The sequence below is a fragment of the Carassius gibelio genome, chromosome B13, assembly GCF_023724105.1.
Source record: "Carassius gibelio isolate Cgi1373 ecotype wild population from Czech Republic chromosome B13, carGib1.2-hapl.c, whole genome shotgun sequence".
NCBI lineage: Eukaryota > Metazoa > Chordata > Actinopteri > Cypriniformes > Cyprinidae > Carassius > Carassius gibelio.
In genome coordinates, this window is record NC_068408.1 from 25,574,692 (window position 1) to 25,593,444 (window position 18,753).

The following is an 18,753-nucleotide window of genomic DNA, read 5'->3' on the forward strand; positions in this document are numbered from 1 at the left end:
GAAGTAGTAGTCAAAAAGAGGACTACAGACTACCTGTCAGTTTACACTGTGGAGTTGATAGCAATCTTACTGGCATTAGAGTGGGTGGGAAAAAATCATCAGAGTCAAGGTATTATTATAGCCTCAGACAGTTTATCAGCATTATTAAGCATTCAATCTGGAGAGCGTCATGTAGGCAAGACCTCATTTATCGAATACTTCACTTGCTTCTCACACTTCATAATAAGGGAGCGGTTGTCTCCTTCCTGTGGGTTCCTGCTCATGTGGGGGTGGAAGGAAATGAAGTTGTGGATATGCTAGCAAAAAATTCTATAAAGCATGAAATAGTAGATGTACAAGTACCAATAAGCAGAGCAGAGGTCAAAACCATCATAAAGCAACATTCTCTTAATATATGGCAATAATATTGGGATACAGCGGATACAGAACGTCATCTATACAGCATACAAAGATACAAAATCAAGTAGTCACAAGAATGAGGAAGGGCAGAAGCCCTAGGGAGGAGATGTTACTCTCACGTCTTAGAATTGGTCACACTGGTTTAAATACAACATTGCACAGAATAGGAAAACATCACAATGGATTATGCACTGAGTGTAATGTGCAAGAGACAGTGAAGCATATATTGTTAGACTGCAAAAAATATGAAGAAGATCGGGCAGAATTAAAGGCACAGATGGATGAAAAAAGCATGACACTTGAGCATTTATTAGGAAAAGCATCTGGGAGTATACACAATTTATTAATTTTGTTTTTGAAAAACACTGGGTTAAGTGAAAGAATTTAATAGGAAGGAATTTTCTTTTGTAAAGGTCTTATATAAGTTTTTACTTTTAATTTTCTTCACCTCTTTTTTATGTCATTCTAATACCCACACTCCAGTCTAGTAGGTGGCGGTAATGCACCTTTGAGATTAGTTGCCAACCGCCATTAAACCCGAAAGAAGAAGAAGAAGAAGAAAATAAACATGAAATATTAAACTGACTTCTCTGTCAGTTACAGGCTTCTTTCATTTCTTTTTGATATGTGTATTTAGATCATGCAGAAATGGAAGGCTCACCTGAGCTGGGGGGCTATGGTCAAAAAGATAACTCATCAAGTTTTTTTTTTTTGGCCTCACAGCATCACCTTGTTAGCGCATTTTCATGGCAAGTCCAACTTTGCAGTGGTGTGATCCATAACCTCTAACAGCTCTACATAAGCAGGGCAGGAGCATTGAGAAGGCTCAGCCTCAGCTTCTTCACCATCCTTAAATATCTCCTGCTTTTCCTGGGTAAAAAACCAGCAGAGCACTAACCTCAGTATCAGATGGCTGCCTTTTTTCCACTTTTTTTTCCAGAAGAGAGACGAAGGAGAGGGGAACTTTTTTTTTTTTGTGTGTGTGTGTGTGTGTGTGTGTGTCTCTTAGTCGCCTGGGTAGTTTTAGCTAAGTGTAGCTACTGCCTAGCAGTTAAAAAAATTATTGGCTATGGCTGAGATTTGATCTAATCTTTAAAAAGAATGTTTGTGGGTTTAGTCTTTAAAAAGACTGTTGGGGTTTTGTAGTAAATGCCTATGTAAATTGAGATTGATAACAGACTAGCGAGTATGGGGGTAGGATTGTAGCAATATTCCAAATAAATAGATTTTGATCCACAAATAAATTTAAAAAATATTTGTATCCACAAATGAATAGAATGAGATCCAGAAATATTTGTTAGGAGTTTAACAAAAAAATAATTAAATTCACAAATATATAAAAAATAGATTTGCTAGTAAAAAACGTATTCACAAATTTGTTTTTATGTCACAACCACAATTATGCCTGCATTAATTAGTGAATCGCTTTCTGTACATTTGTGAATTGCTTTCTGCGCATTCGTCGGTCACCTCATGAACTTGTGGATTTTGACACAATTCTAGCATCACCAGTGCAGAAAACTCCACAAATAGGTAGACTCCACCCACTTTCTACTTAACCCAATCAGATAACGCCCGTGTTGTGCTGACCAATCGTAGCACGCTCTCTCTCCAACCAATCACGTTTTGCTTAACAACCATGGCGGGAACAGAAACATGAACGTGAGTCACTCGCTACAGTCTCTTCAACATGGCTGATCAGGAGGAGTAAAACAGGTGAGTGATGCTAATTGAACAAAGTAATTAACTGAAGTTTTACCAAGTTCTTGATATGTCATTATTTGTCATAACCACTGATCTATAATATAGATCAGTGGTCATAACTAGTGAGGCCGTTTGACAATTTACACCATGATTGAATCAGTTATTATTTGCTACCAAGCACCATTTCGAAGACTGTTGCATTCGTCGGCCACATACATGAAGGGTGTCTTAATTCTAAAATGGACCATTATTCATTGTGAGGTGTATATTGTTGTAATTTCTTTACTATTGAATCTAACATTAATGATTCAAACAAGGCAACTTCTATGATGTATGCAAAATGAGATCTCCTTGAGGAAGCAGCCTTCGAAACAGTCTGCAGATTTATTTTACATTTAGAATTACTGAATTAGTTTATTAGATTAAATAAACTATAACGTAAAAAATATCGAATGCAAGATGAAGAATATGTGTGAAGTTGCGGGTAGATTCGATGTGCACCTGTAGTATGGTTGCCAACTGCCTTAATTATACAGACATACATTTGGGGTCAAATCTTCCACTGCATATTATATGAGACTTGGTTTTCCCGTAGTGAATCAGAAAAATGACCCCTTGTCCCTATTAAACAGGCAAAACGATCTGATACTATGAGCATGCATGAACTGAGAGGCGTATTGTCATGGCCGGAATACAGGAAACACGAAGAGAGATCCAAGTGCGTGTATGACATTTATTGTGGGCAATCCAAATGGGTAAACAGTCCAGGCAGGGTCAAAACCAGAGTATCCAATAAACAAGAAAACAGACGAAACACAAGGCTAGAGCAAGACTACGGATAGACATTAAACAAGGACTCCGTCACACATACTAAGACAGACCGGGTATAAATACAAAGGGAGAGACAAACGCTAATGGGGAATTTACTGAGTGCAATGATTGATAACCAGTGACAGCTGGGTGCAATGATTAGGCAGAGAACGTGAAGAATGTGGTTCATAAAGTGACAGACACCGTGGGGAAGGAGGACATCTAGTGGAAACCCAGGGAACACAAACCAGACACTGTGACAATACCCCCCCTCTCTCTATGGAGCGGCTCCCAGACGCTCCAAGACAAGACTACAAAAACCAGAGACCAGGTGGGAGGCGGACAGGTGGAGGCTCAGGGGGAGGGATGAAGGGCCAGGCTAACAGAGAGGAACAGGGACAGGAGTGAACACAAAAACAAAAAGCAAAAAACAACAACCATAAAACAGGAGATCAGGGTGTTCAGGAACCCAAGATGACGCCGACCGGGCAGAACCCCAGGGTGGCGCAGAAGACGACCACAGTAGTGTGGTCAGGAAGGAAGTCCCACAGGGCGGAGCATAAGACCACCACAACCGTGTGGTTGGTATGGAAGCCCCCCAGGGACCACATGTGTGTGACCAAAACCGATGCCCCCCAGAGCAGAGCAGAAGACCACAATAACTGTGTGGTCAGGGGGGAAGCCCCCCAGAGCGGAGCAGAAAAACACCAAGTCCGTGAGGTGGAGACCGGAGTCCCCCAGGGTGGAGCAGAAGACCACCTTATCTGTGCGGCCGGACCAACAGGAGGACAAGTCTGGTTGGGCAAGTCTGAAACAAAAAACCTGAACAAAGAGTTAAGAGTAGCCTCCGTGGCCACAACAGGATCAGTCGGATGCTCATTAAGTTCGACTGAGACCTGACGAGGCTCTGGAAGTCCCGCAGAATTGAGGAAGGATTCTGGTAGATCAGTTGAGATGTGACGAGGATCTGGAAGTTCCACAGAGGCATGGAGAGTTTCCGGTAATCCAGCCGAGATGAGGAGAGGCTCTGGTAATCCTATGGTGTTTAGACTGGATTCCAGAATATCAATGCTGACTTGACTCTGCTCCTGAAGATCATTGGTGGTATGACTCTGCTCATTAAGATCATTGGTGACTTGCACTTGTTCATGGAGATCATTGGTGACTTGCATCTGTTCCTGAAGATCAATGGTGACTTGCATTTGTTCCTGAAGACCACTGGTGACTTGCATTTGTTCCTGGAGATCATTGGTGACTTGCACTTGTTCATGAAGATCAATTATGACTTGCCTTTGTTCTTGAAGATCACTGGTGACTCGACTCTGTCCCTGAAAATCACCAGTGACTTGACTCTGTCCTTGACTAGTTCTGACTCTGGAGGGTCAACGGTGACTAGCCCTGACTCTGGAAGGTCAGCAGTGACTAGCCCTGACTCTGGAAGGTCATCTGTGACTAGCCCTGACTCTGGAAGGTCAACGGTGACTAGCCCTGACTCTGGAGGGTCATCAGTAACTTGACTTGACTCTGGAAGGTCCACGGTGACTAGCCCTGACTCTGGAAGGTCAACGGTGACTAGCCCTGACTCTGGAGGGTCATCAGTAACTTGACTTGACTCTGGAAGGTCCACGGTGACTAGCCCTGACTCTGGAAGGTCAACGGTGACTAGCCCTGACTCTGGAGGCTCCATGAGCACCTGACTCAACTCTGGAGGGTCAACCGGAACCTGACTCAACTCAGGAGGGTCAACGGGAACCTGACTCGACTCAGGAGGGTCAACTGGACCCTGACTCGACTCTGGAGGGTCAACTGAACCCTGACTCTGCTCTGGAGGGTCAATTGGAACCTGACTTGACTCTGGAGGTCAACTGGAACCTGACTCGGCTCTGGAGGGTCAACTGGAACCTGACTCAACTCTGGAGGGTCAACTGGAACCTGACTTGACTCAGGAGGGTCAACGGGAACCTGACTCGACTCAGGAGGGTCAACTGGACCCTGACTCGACTCTGGAGGGTCAACTGAACCCTGACTCTGCTCTGGAGGGTCAATTGGAACCTGACTTGACTCTGGAGGTCAACTGGAACCTGACTCGGCTCTGGAGGGTCAACTGGAACCTGACTCAACTCTGGAGGGTCAACTGGAACCTGACTCGACTCTGGAGGATCAACTGGAACCTGACTTGACTCTGGAGGGACAACCGGAAACTGACTCAACTCTGGAGAGTCAACGGGAACCTGACTAAACTCTTTGCCTCGTGGCGTTGGCCTTGCGGCCATCATGGGCAGTGGCACTGGCTCGGAGGACGTGCGCTTCTTCTCCCCTCTCCGTCCGCCACGGTGAGACAGTGGCTCTGATCTGTCCCACACAAGCCCTGGGTCGAAGGGGGGCCATGGTTGAGAGCGATGCTGAGCCTCCTCTCGACCACTCCCTTCCGGGGCGACCTCCCCTGGTCCCGTGAAAGACGACCAGGCAGGTTCCCTCAAAACGATTGCCTCTTTCCCGCTCGGTGGCTGGGGAAGAAGCATTAGAAGACATACTGCTGGATCTCGGACTGACGGAGTCCTTCTGTCACGGCCGGAATACAGGAGTGGATTCTAGTGGATACCCAGGGAACACAAACCAGACACTGTAACACGTATGTTGTAATGCAATGTAATGCGTGACATGTTAATTGAAATTAACTGTCGAAAAGAACCTGACTTTCCATCACTAGTGAAAAGATCCTAATTATTATTATTCCTTGTATGTAACTGGTATGGTTACTCCATGCAACTTTAAACTACAGTATGTTCAGTTAAATATTTGGCTGTAGTTTGTGTTTACTTACTGTTTGTTCAGGGCCTTTCTGCACAAGGAGAAAGTGCTGCTTGGGCATTAGTACAGATAATCACCAGGGATCTGACACCAGGGCCAGGCTGCTCCACTAATTACTATTATATATAATGTTCATTACTGTAGTAACATCCAAAAGAAAACTAATGTTATTTGTAATTTAACTAGTTTTCCCAGTTTTTAACCTCTCTGGTGCTTCCTGAACCCATCCGTCCGTGTGTGTTATTAAAACTTTTTTTAAGGTAATTAAATGACCACTTGATGGTCATGTAGCATGTTACATTTTAAAATATTGTAATATTGGCTATCTGCTAAAATCTAAAGTACTGTGCAGTATTCACCAATTAGACTAATATTTCATTATGAACAAGGTATATTGCATTGACGAAAATGTTCTTTGTTTGTTATAATCATTGTAGGACATTGAGGCAGCAAATGACAGACTAATCCACTTTCTGAAGCTTGGATTACCCCAGGAAACCATCTGTAACATTTTAGTTGTCACTCATACAACTATTGTTCATCGTATAAGAGAATGTGGTTGGCCAGTATCAGAATCCAATAATTAACCCTGAGGTAATTATTTCCTCTTACCATACAATATTGGGTATGCTCTATTAGTTTAACCCCCCATATTTAAAATGATGTATTTGTTTACCTTTAGACAGAGTATTCAGGCTCAATGACAGTTGAACAAGATGGTGGAGATGCTGACCATGTTCACTTTGCAGTCAAACTGCCTGTAATTCACAGGTCACAACTCACAAATGAACAAATTGACCCAGCGCAAGTGTCTGATTCATTTGGAGTAGATGCATACCTCGAGACTCTTGCATATGTACAGACTTTGGTTGAAGAATATTTGAAGTATTATTTCTGCTGCTCTAATTAATATTGACAACAAGGTTGAAAATGTGTGTGTATAAAAATATGTGTATTATTAAGTAAAACTTGTGAAAAGACTTTTAAAAGAATTACATTTATTGTAAAATGTTATTAAAGGTTTGTTTTTATGACTTGTACATAGAAAGAAATGTACATAGAAACAATGTCCAGACTTAAACGAGTCCAAATCCAGTGGAGGATGTGTTTGCACAAGCTTGCAATGTAGATGCAAAGTTATCCATTGTGGAAAACATAATCAGAAGATGCATACAAACAACTCTTAACTTTTTATGGAAGATTGTATGCATCAAATCTGTCAAACTGCAATTCACGAATTCACGCTTACATATAATTAGCTGAAGTATGGTATGCATATTTGGCGTGCTGTCCGGGGAAGGGATCTGAGCTTGGGAATGGTCCAAACCTAGAGTCCCCCCCTTCCCCGTCTATTTATAAAGTGAACTCAAAGTGAGGAGATGGGGGTGGAGGAGGGATGCTGATAAACCGTCAATGGATAGAGGTAAGCGATATTTATACTATGGGATTGATTACTTGATTATGGTCCACCTGTGTTGATTAGTATCTGACGCGCTCCTCCCAAATCTTGTTAATAAAACATCATTTCACAAGTTCACGCTTACATATAATTAGCTAAGGTATGGTATGCATATTTGTCGTGCTGTCCGTGGAAGGGCTCCGAGCTCGGGAATGGCCCGAACCTAGAGAACCCCCCAAAAAGCAAATGAACAAGAGGACAGCCGCCAATTTAAAGAATGCCCCCCCCCCCCCCCCCCCCCCCAAAATAGCATAGAGTACTGGCGGGGGCTGATTTTTATTTTCGGAGAAGTCGTCTTGTCGCCAGGCCAGAAGGGCCTAAGTACTCCGGTTGGAGCGACTTAGGCATTGGAAGGGTAGGCCCTACCGGCTGCAGGTACTGAACTATGTGGTTGTGACCGGGAGGCTCTTTCTGGCGTCCAAAGAGAGCATACGCATCGAACGGGTAAGCCTCTCCTGATGTGAGATGGAAGAGGTAACATCAAGTGGCCGTGAGGCTCTCACGAGCATCCAACGGGGACATCCGTTGGGTAAGCCTTGCAGGCCATAGAATGGAAAAGGTAGGTTTGTGTGGCCGTGAGGCTCTCGTCGACGTCTTATGGGAGTTCACTACTCACGGCATGAGACGGGTAAGCCTCGACGACCGTAGGATGGAAGGAGGGTTTGTTTGTGTGTTTGATACTTGCGGCATCAGATGGCTTGCATAGTTGGTAGATCGTTTTTTGTGACCTAAACCACATGGAATGGTAATGGTTGTCTGGCCAGGAGGCTCTCACTGGTGTCCGATGGGAGCACTTGCATCGAACGGGTAAGCCTTGCTGGCCGAAGGATGGAAAAGGTAAGGTTGTCTAGCCGGGAGGCTCTGACCGACGTCCGATAGGAGCTTAGATCCCAGCTTCGAACGGGTAAGCCTCGCTGGCCAAAAGACTGAAAAGGTAAGGTTGTCTAGCCGGGAGGCTCTGACCTACATCGAATGGGAGCCCCGACTCCATGCATTGAATGGGTAAACCTCTCTGTATGTAAGACGAAAGGGCAAGAAAGGTAGCCAGGGGGCTTTCACCTACGTCCGAAAGGAGTGTGGGCTCCTGGCAACGAACGGGTAAGCCTTGCTGGCCGCAGAATGGAAAAGGTGAGGTTGTCAGGCCGGGAGGCTCTTGTCAGCATACGATGGGAGATTGAGCTCCTGGCATCGAAGAGAGAGGCCTCACTGACCATAGGATAGAAAATGTAAGGTTATCTAGCCGGGAGGCTATAGCCGGCATCAAGTGGGAGTATTTTAATTTTTTTAAACTAGCGGCTCTGGATGGGTAGTCTCTCCAACCATCAGAGGGAAAATTAAGTTTGTTTAATCTGCGAAGCACCCGTTGGTGTTCAGCGAAAGATTAATTTGCGGTATTGGAGGTGTACGTCTCGCCATAGGAGGGAAATTGTTTTAGCTGGGATGTGCTCGCTGGTGTTCGATACGTACGTGTCGCTAGCTGAAAAAAAAAAAAAAAAAATTATATATATTTTGGTGGCCGATGAGGGTTTGGTGGGCTTTCTTTATGTGAAACTGATTTTTCTGATATAGCTTTGGTACGCTTCTGAAGAAATCTTCCAAGAGCTTGGATCTGCTGCTTGGAGAGGCCTTTTTGGGCTGCTGAAGTTGCTGCCCCGATCCGAAAGGAATGGGTGGAGAAATTGTTTGTTGAGATACCCGATAATTGCAGGATGCATCTGAGGTGTTTTTGGAACCAGGAACGAGTGACTGGTTTTTTAGAGTCTTCGATGAATAGTGGTTTGTGTGGAGATTTTGCCTGGGAATTCCTAAGGTGTAGAAATGCCAGGATAGATTGGTAAGGCTGGATTGGATAGGAGAGATTGCAAATATATATAAAATGACCTTTCTTGGCTTGGTCTGTTTTCCTTTGTTTGATTAAAAAAGCGATCGTTTCGTCATCGAGTACAGTTAGGTCTGATACAGTAGGGTTGATTTTCGGATTGAAACTTGAAGAGATTGTAAGCTCCATGTCTGTGTTCTAGTGTCTGGATGGGTGGACTGGGATCGCTGGATCCCTTTAATTAAGAAGGAGTTTTGCAAATTGTTTATTTCGGGTGTGGGAGTGTATCATCAGTTTGTAAAAAAACTAGACTCCGCTCAGGTAGCTTTTGATGGATCCGACTTGGAGACCCTTGACGCCGTTGAGAAACGAAATGAAAGAGGTGATAGAGAGTAGGGAAAAATCCGGGAAAGGGATGTCTTAGGTGAGGTGAAATGTCTTAAAGCATCTCCACGCAGCCATGTATGACTGGAGGGTTCTGGGAGAAACTGCCTGGAGAATAGAGTCGAGCAATGCTTCGAGAAGTGGTTTTAGAGGGTGAGTTATGGTAATTTTAATTCTGAATAGTGAGGAACCAGAGTAGGGAATTGGTCCACCTCTGGAGCCAGCGTCCTGAATTTCTGAAACAGAAAAAATTGGTTTTCCGTACCTGGAACGTGCTTCACGATAATTATAAATTGGTTGCATGCTACGATGCATATTAGATGTCTAAGGAGAGGCATGAGGGCAGGAGGGTGAGAATGGCCTTTGTTTATGCACTGATCTACGGCTTCGTTGTCGCAGTGCACTAAAATGCTTTTAGATGCCAATTCATTTCCCGACAGGAAGGCTGCTACTATGAGGGGGTAGAGCTCGAAAAGAGCTGAGGACTTGGTCGAGTCCTGCATCTGGGGGGGCCATGTGGACGCGAACCAACGACCTTGGTAGAAAACTCCAAAACCGATTGAGGGAGCTGCGTCTGTAAATAGCTGGAAGTCGATGGGAGACGAAACTAGATTGTTATAAAAAAAAAGAAAGCCCATTCCATTGGTTAAGAAATAGCATCCATAAAATTAAGTTTGTCGCGGCATGCGTGGGATGGGGGGATGAGGTCCTCAAGCACATGAACTGAAGATGCGAGTGTTAGGAGATGCATGATGTAGAGGCGTCCTTGGGGAATAATGCGCATTGTGAAATTTAAGTGCCCAAGCAGAGAAAGGAGTTCACGTTTAGCAGCTTAGGCTGTCGAGGAGGGTGGAGGAGATGAGGATTATTCTATCAATCATCTCCTTTGGAAGGGAAAGCTGAAATTTAGCAGAGTTGAGGTTGATACCGAGGAACTCGATGGATGTGGCAGGACCCATGTTTTTTTCCTGGGAATCCTGAGCTCAGAAAAAACTTTTTGGACTGTGAGGATAGGGGTGGCTTGGATTGCCTTAGGAGGTGAAATGACCAGAAAGTCATCTAAGAGATGGATAATATATCAAATTGCATAATTGTTGGAAAGGATCCTACAAACGGCTTCGGATAGCATATTGAATTTGTTGGGGCTGCTTTTGCATCCGAAGGTTAACCGGACGGCGAAATAGTATTTCTCGAGCCATCAGATCCCGAATAGGTGCCAAAAGTCCAGATGGATAGGCATCACTTTGAAGGCAGAAGTGATGTCTATTTTGCAAGCCAGGCTCCTTGGCCCATGATTTTAATCAGTTCGACTGCCTGATCTATGTCTTGGTATTTGAGTGAAAATTTGTAGAGAGGTATCAAACTATTGATGCTCAGGACTGTGGATTTATGTGGGGATGACAGATCCACCATTATGCATTTCTTACCTGAAAATGTTCTAGTAGCCACTCCAATTGGGCTGACTCTGAACGTTTTGAAGGGGGGGTTTATTGACTGGTGCATCTCCCGCTGTTGAAAGCAATGCATAGCTGCCTGTTTTCTGCTTCTGGTTGGGCTGGATGTGAGTTTGCTGAAGTCGTTGATCTTGGGATGTAGCTGGTGGATTTTGGCGGGGGAGTATCAGAGTATTTGGGTGCATCGGGATGTACTTGTGGGCAGGTTATTGTGGAGTGAGCCACTGACCTGCAGACTGCGCAAGAAATGCTCCTGCAGCCTAAAAAAAACACGGCTGTGCAAGTCTGAGTCGAGGGCTCCCCGATAAGGGCACTGGTTCCACTGAGCGTTTCGGATTTCACACTTAGCAGAAAAAAGCTTGTGGTAAGTATAAAAGTGGCCCCCTCCGTAGACTATGGGGGAAGGCTGAACAGATAATCTCAGTGAAACGGTTGAATGCGATGGTGAATTCGGAAAAGGAAAGTAATTGAGATGAAAGGGGATTTGGATTTTTTATGTATGGCCAGGCGTTTGCTGGGGCCGCAGGCTGGAAGCTGGGATGAGCGAGAGGCGGGGCTGTGTTAGGCGGCCAGTTCGGCCAAACGTTATCGTGAGCCGCGGGCTTTAAGCTGGAAGGAGCAGGAGGCAGGGCAGTATGCGACAGCCAGTTCAATCAAGCGTTAGCTTGAGCCTCGGGCCCAATGCTGGAAGGAGCGGGAGGCGGCGCTGTATTTGGCGACCAGTTCGGCCAAGCACTTGCCTTGGCTGCGAGGTCTGGATTAAAAGTTCCATGCGATGGGGCTGAGATGGGTGGAGGAGGCACCCAGAAGCCTCCTTGAGCTACAGCCCCCTGTGCTGTTGGGATGGAAGCTGTGGTGGGAGGCCGGGCTCCAGCCGACATTGTGGGCACCCCGGCGGTAGGATTCGCGGCCCAGGCTTGATGGCCTTTTGCAACAGCTTGATAGCCACTGGGAGCTAGGCCTTGCGGCAGAGGATGGTTGAGTGCTATGAGGCGTATTTCGAGGTGCTCCTTTCTTTTTTCCTTTCTTTGAGATTGGGGTTGACTGGGGAGAAATTTTATTATTTTGAAAGTTTGAGTACAAGTCATAAAGTTCGGACTTATTCAACTTGCTTGAATGTATGACATCGGTTTTGGACAGGGCTTGCCTCAGACTTGACACTGTCCATTTTTCGATTGGCGGAAATCGTAGGCCTGGCCGAGCGGTAGGAGGATGCAGGGGAGTCAGCTGCAGTTCTCGCCAGAGGCGGCAAGGGTAGGCCTAGGTGTCTTGGGAAGTTGAATGGCCAGCAATGAGAAATGTTGCTTGATACTATATTTATGTGGGAAGCATCACCAAAACTCCAAAAGAAAGCATACATCAGGCATGTTGCTTTTGCTGCTTATGCAAAATATTTGGATGAACTGTATGGGGGAAGCATACACCCCTAGCAGCAGCAGCCGCCAAATATGATGGCAGTTTGTATATCATTCAATTTACGTGTCTAACATGCTGAAAAATCACATTAAGGGGGAAGCATACACCCCTAGCAGCAGCATAATACAACGGCAGTTTGTATATTATCCAATTTTAAGTATCTAACATGATGAAAAAACACATTTGATGGTGGGGTGGTGGCGACACCAAAAATTAAGAAAGAGGATGTGCAACAAGCATGTTCTTAAAATGCTTAAAGCAACTGTGATTGTAAAGGGGGAAGCATACACCCCTAGCAGCAGCAGCAGTCTAATAAGATGGCAGTTGTAGATTATCTAATTTTATGTTTTTACCAGACCAAATCCCCATCTCCAAAGGTCTCCAGCCATGTCACATCTGCAAGACAAAAATACAGCTTCAGATTCTCTATGGAAAACCAAGCTTCGGTAGGCATGCTGTGGGCAGAGCCATAATACTGATATTTCGTGTTGTATTCATTAACATACATTCACTTATGTGCTGATTTCTGACAAAAGACAGAAATCTGATGCAGTTGTTCTTACCTGGATAGGGTCTTTTACCATGTTTTAATAGCAAAAGATGTGTACAACAAGCATCAACCTTGTCTTGTTTATAAAACATTTGTCACTGAGATGACGAGAACACAAACACACTTGCTACACTACATTGCTACCCTGGAAAAGCAAACTGCATCCATGGTTCATGTAATGCTAGGTTCTTTGAGAAGCCGAACATGGTAACTTTCCCTCACATCCAAAACACACTTATTTGGAGACATTCTCAAACAAATCCTATGCAGCACTGGCAACGAATTCCTGATGGATTGTGTTTATGACGAGGTCTCACTCTCCTCTGGTCGACATGTGCACAGGCATTCATTCCCGAGAGAAATGCTCATAAGGTGTTCCACCATCATCTACAATATTAGATCCATGATAAAAAAAAAAACTACCAAAACAACCCAGAAGTAAGATTTTCGGCACAGAAAACTCCATTCATCCAAATTGGCCATGTTTAGCACGAAAATCCATCTCTTTAACACTGAACAACTCTGAATCCATTAAATTGGTCTCACAAAAGTCTCCAAAAACACCAGAAAAAGTCACTGGATTTGTCGCTTTTGGCAACAACAAAAAAGTTGCTAGGAGGATGATTTGTTTGTGTAATAATCAGTGCTTGAAGTGGGGGAAAAAGGCGGCGGCACTCTCTTTGCATTGGCAAATCATGACATTTTTACAGTGAAAAACAAAACTTGGAGATATTGCTGTTACTACAATTTATTGTTATTTATTTATTAACAACATAAATGTATTTAAACATGTTTGTGTGTGTGTGACTGCGTGCAAGCATTTCACAAAAACTAAAGGAAAGCTTTAACTGTAGCCTATTTTCTGACTCATTATTTGTTATATATATATATATATATATATATATATATATATATATAAAACTAAATACGACCTCATGTCTCTGAAACTTCCTTCCGTCATAAAAATGGACATTCATTTGGATGGTTCGATTTTGCAAATATTTTGAGGGGTGTTTTTGACAATTGAGAGCTTCCAAATGATTAATATGAAAAAACTAATACTGTCACGATCATTACATGGAGTGCCCATGAACTTTTGTAGAGGGCACTCCAATCAGGACAATTCCACATTAACCACCAGATGTCACCCGGACTCTAGCACCTCTTATCTGTTGCACCACACCCTAACTACATTTCCCATGAGTCGCTGCATCACAATCACCCTGTCACACCTGCACATCATTCCTCAGTCAATCTCCTTGCCACACCTGCACCTCATTTACACACACATATAAGCAGCACTCTCACTCTCTGCGAAGTCTTGATTTGCTGTGTCTGTCATTTCCGAGCGTTTCCCTTGTGTTTGATCTCTCTGTACCTGACCTTTGGATTGTTTATACCGACTCTGATTCTCTGCTGCCTGCCCCCGACATCTGCTTGTTCCTGTTTTCGATTCTGGTTATCCCTATATACCTGACGCCATTGCTGATCATAGCCTGTCTGATCATTCTCATTAAAAGTTCTGCACATGGATCCGAACCTCTCGGTCTCATCATTACAGATACGACAGTTTCGGACAGGGTGCAAGGACCTTAAACTTTTGAGGCTTGTGCAGCTTCTCGAGGAGAAATCAAACAAATGAGGGCCATTTTCTAAAGTCTATGAGCGCAGCATACAAAAATAAACTAAATTGGCATACTGCAGTTAAATTTCAAAATGTGGTGTTTTTATATTTATAACATTTGAATACAGTTCAGCAACATACATCACATGACCCGACGACCAAGAGAGCTGACAATTGACCATTACTTAATTTACCATCACCTCACGATTGAAAATGTGATATGACAGTTCAAAAAACAAGTTAATAATATTAAGTCACTTAAGTTTTGGTCTATTTTAGCAGTGAAAATAGATCCGATGAATCCAATCAAAGATCCCAACATAGTGCATCTCACAGCAATAGCCAATCATGTTTTGAATGATTAAGTGTTCTGAACAAATCGTTTGAGTCAAATATTCAATGACCCAATCACAAATATCTGTCTCATTTGATCGAATTGTTTGAATGAATGACTCGCTTAATAAAACCGCTTATCACCTGCATTTGCACTCACTATCGACAAACCAATCAAATTTGTTCAAAAACATATTTTTTTTAAATCAGTCCAAACTAATTTTTCTTTTTTTATTCAGGAGTTATGTATATACAGTAGTTTAGTGCTAAACAAAATAGCAAATAGCAAGGTTTTTTCTTTTCCAAGTTTTTTTTCCTCCCATCCTGTATGGAATTACATTTGGTTCAATAAAAATTGATGAAACTTTATAAAACTGAACGTAACTTTTTTCAGAAACTATCAAAATGATGTCATTACAAAAGAAGAAAAACACAATGAAAATGATAAAAAATAAACTCAGTCGCACAAATTTAACAGGCTCTTCAAATATTCTTTGTTAATGTTTTTCAAAGTGATCTACTCTGATTGGATGGTGAGCTTTTGATGGACAGGTGCTCTCTGACCGGGAAGTACAGTCGTCACTCAGTGGCGGCGCATATCGGAAAGCTCTTGCGGTGATTTGTATTATTAAATATGTAAATAATATTTGACCTTCAATCATCTCAGTCTGTAAAGATGATCTCTTGTCCTTCAAGGCAGCTTGAAGTAAGCTTGCATTACTGAATGACAATAATTACCCACAACAAACTGTTGCACACTGTAAAATGAAAAACTTGTATCGATGTTATTGGTTACTTCAGTAACACAAGTTTACTTCAAGCTGCCTTGAGAACAAGAGGAGGAGGAAGATGATGCCGCTCAGTGTGTCCTGAGTGCTCATCTTTACAGACTGAGATGATCAAAGGTAAAATATTATTTACATATTTAGTAATACAAGGCACGATGTATTGCATACAAATCACTGCTAGAGCTTTTTTTTTCTCTCTCTCTTAATGCGGAGACCAAAAACATGCAAAAGTATAAACATACATCACATAATATCCACCACACACACACACACACACAAATAACAAATAAAGAATAAAATATAACTAAAGAAAAGAGGGCCAAAATCTAAACAAAATTATACAAGGAGATCAAAGGCAGAGCAAATTCCAAACAGTCCTTATAGCTTTCTTATTAGTAGATATTGAGATTACATTCAAATAGTTTTCCTTTTCTATTAGGAAAACAGAGAAGACAGGTTTACAGTTGGATCATTTGTATTTGTGAATGTGAAATTTGTTTAGGAAAATTTTTTAATAAAAAACAAAACTGATATTTTCATTTGTGGGGTCAGAGTCATAATACCCAAATATAATGTTTTTCATATGTACTGAGAAGCCTGGCAAAATCTTACAAGTGACAAACACACCAATATCATCCCAAAGTTTCTGAGTGTAGCGACATGAACAAAATAACTGCACAGTATCTTCAGAACTCGAACAAAAAGAGCTTGTAAGATCAATGTCAGATTTAAATCTTTGTATAAACTTCTTTACAGGGTAGATAAATAAATTTATTTCACTTTGTCTATGAAAAAGAATTTTTGCGGTAGGTGCAGATTTAATCACAGAGAGTGCGAGAGCTTTCCAATACATACAGGCGGCATCTAGTCATAGTTGGGGGCATGGTGAGGGTGGAGTCGGCTTGGGGGAAAACAAAGCTAACATATTGTGTATTCAAATGACAAAAATGCACATATTGATCACTCATTAGAACAATTTTAGTCTCTTTTAACTTTAATATTCATATACACTAGTCCATATCGATATTTGATTCATTGTACAGCCCTACTTTATATCTATTCATTTAAAAATAGCCAAATTCCGTTATGTTCTGCTTTATATAGCAAGTTCCATTTTTGACTGGTTTCCGCGATTCGATCCGTGTCGCTTCGCAAACACAGACTGAATTTATGAATGAAAGTGTGAAAGTTCTGACACAAACGAAGTTGTTACATATCCTCACTCTTTTTTTAAGAGGATATATGGAAATCCTTGGCCTGTTCTAGTGGGTATACAGCGTATAAGTTACCTGCGTATCACGCAGACTACACCTCTTAGCAGATGTGTTTTCATGCGAGTTTAGGTTTGACACTAGGCTACATAATTTTACTTAAGGTAGAATAATAAGGGTAATTATATTATATATGTATTATTTTGGTATTCCACAACTTCCATTGATCATCCTCACAACTTTTTGTTTGTAACCATTCTGTCCTCCTTTCTTGTTCTGTATGCTTATTAGGAAGGATGTAGAACTTCCCAATTATCTAAGCTAACAGAGTGTGTTAAAAATGTAAAAGATTGGATGACACACAATTTTCTCCAATTAAATTCGGATAAGACAGAGATACTAATTATTGGACCAAAAAACACTACACAGAATCTTGTAGATTACAATCTGCAACTAGACGGATGTACTGTTACTTCCTCTACAGTCAGAAATCTGGGTGTTATATTAGACAGCAATTTGTCTTTTGAAAATCATATTTCCAATGTTACAAAAACTGCATTCTTCCATCTTAGAAACATTGCCAAGCTACGAAACATGGTATCTGTTTCTGATGCAGAAAAGCTAGTTCATGCATTCATGACCTCTAGACTGGACTATTGTAATGCACTTCTAGGTGGTTGTCCTACTTCGTCATTAAACAAGCTACAGGTCGTCCAAAATGCAGCAGCTAGAGTCCTTACCAGGTCAAGAAAATATGATCATATTACCCCAATTTTACAGTCTCTGCACTGGCTACCTATTAAGTTCCGTATCAGTTACAAATTATCATTACTTACCTATAAGGCCCTAAATGGTTTAGCTCCAGCGTACCTAACTAGCCTTCTACCACGTTACAACCCATCACGCACCCTAAGGTCACAAAACGCTGGACTTTTGGTCGTTCCTAGGATAGCAAAATCCACTAAAGGAGGTAGAGCTTTCTCACATTTGGCTCCCAAACTCTGGAATAGCCTTCCTGATAATGTTCGGGGTTCAGACACACTCTCTCTGTTTAAATCTAGATTAAAAACACATCTCTTTCGCCAAGCATTCGAATAATGTATCTTTTTAACTGTGAGTGTAGTTGCATCTGTTCAAAGGTGCATTTTTATTCATTAACTTGGGTTAAACTAATTTTACTTTGTTGGATCAGCAGCTACGCTAATGATGTCTGTATTTTGTTTCTATGTTTCGCGTAACTAGGATTTAAACAAGCTCCAGTCTGGATCCAGAACACCTGAGAAGAGATGATGCTGACCCTCAGAGGACCCCAGATGATGCTACCTTGAATCAACAAACAGAACTAACAATTATTGCTAAATGTGTCACTGAATCATATAATAACTTTAATTAATAATATTGATAGTTCATCGTCTAGCTGACTACGTCTTATATTATTATTATTATTATTTTTATTTTTTCTAAAATCCTGTAAAATGTGCACAAACTACTAGCTACTACTAAATATTGTAGAAACATAATTTTCTGTAAAGTTGCTTTGTAACGATTTATTTTGTAAAAAGCGCTATACAAATAAACTTGAATTGAATTGAATTGAAGAACTTAAATTCATAATTTGTTATTTTTTTGGCGGTACAGAAATGACACAGCAACTCTTCGGCATGATTGTTCCATGTATTTCAATTGGCGCCAAGGCAATGTTTTCCCCCACGATCTAAATTCACATCACGTGACGGGGCATTCCCAGACCAACTGTCTGTATGTATTAGGGGTGCTCCGATCACGATCGGCCGATCGTTATGCGCAATAGAGAAGATGCGCAAATCCATTTCATTTTCAGCGTTTTTTGGCGCATCTTCTCAGTTAACAAAGGCTCTGTGTAGTAACAGCTGCTCTATGTGAAATCACGCACCTGATCGAATTAACTGCTGATTAGAGAACCGGCTTTACTGACGAGATGCGCATTAACGATCGGCCGATCGTGATCGGAG

At 42.2% G+C, this 18,753-nt stretch overlaps 1 pseudogene; it reads right to left on the bottom strand.

The window, feature by feature from the left end:
- Positions 1-9,544: 9,544 nt before the first annotated feature.
- LOC127970503 (uncharacterized) lies at positions 9,545-11,721 on the bottom strand (annotated as a pseudogene).
- Positions 11,722-18,753: the final 7,032 nt, after the last annotated feature.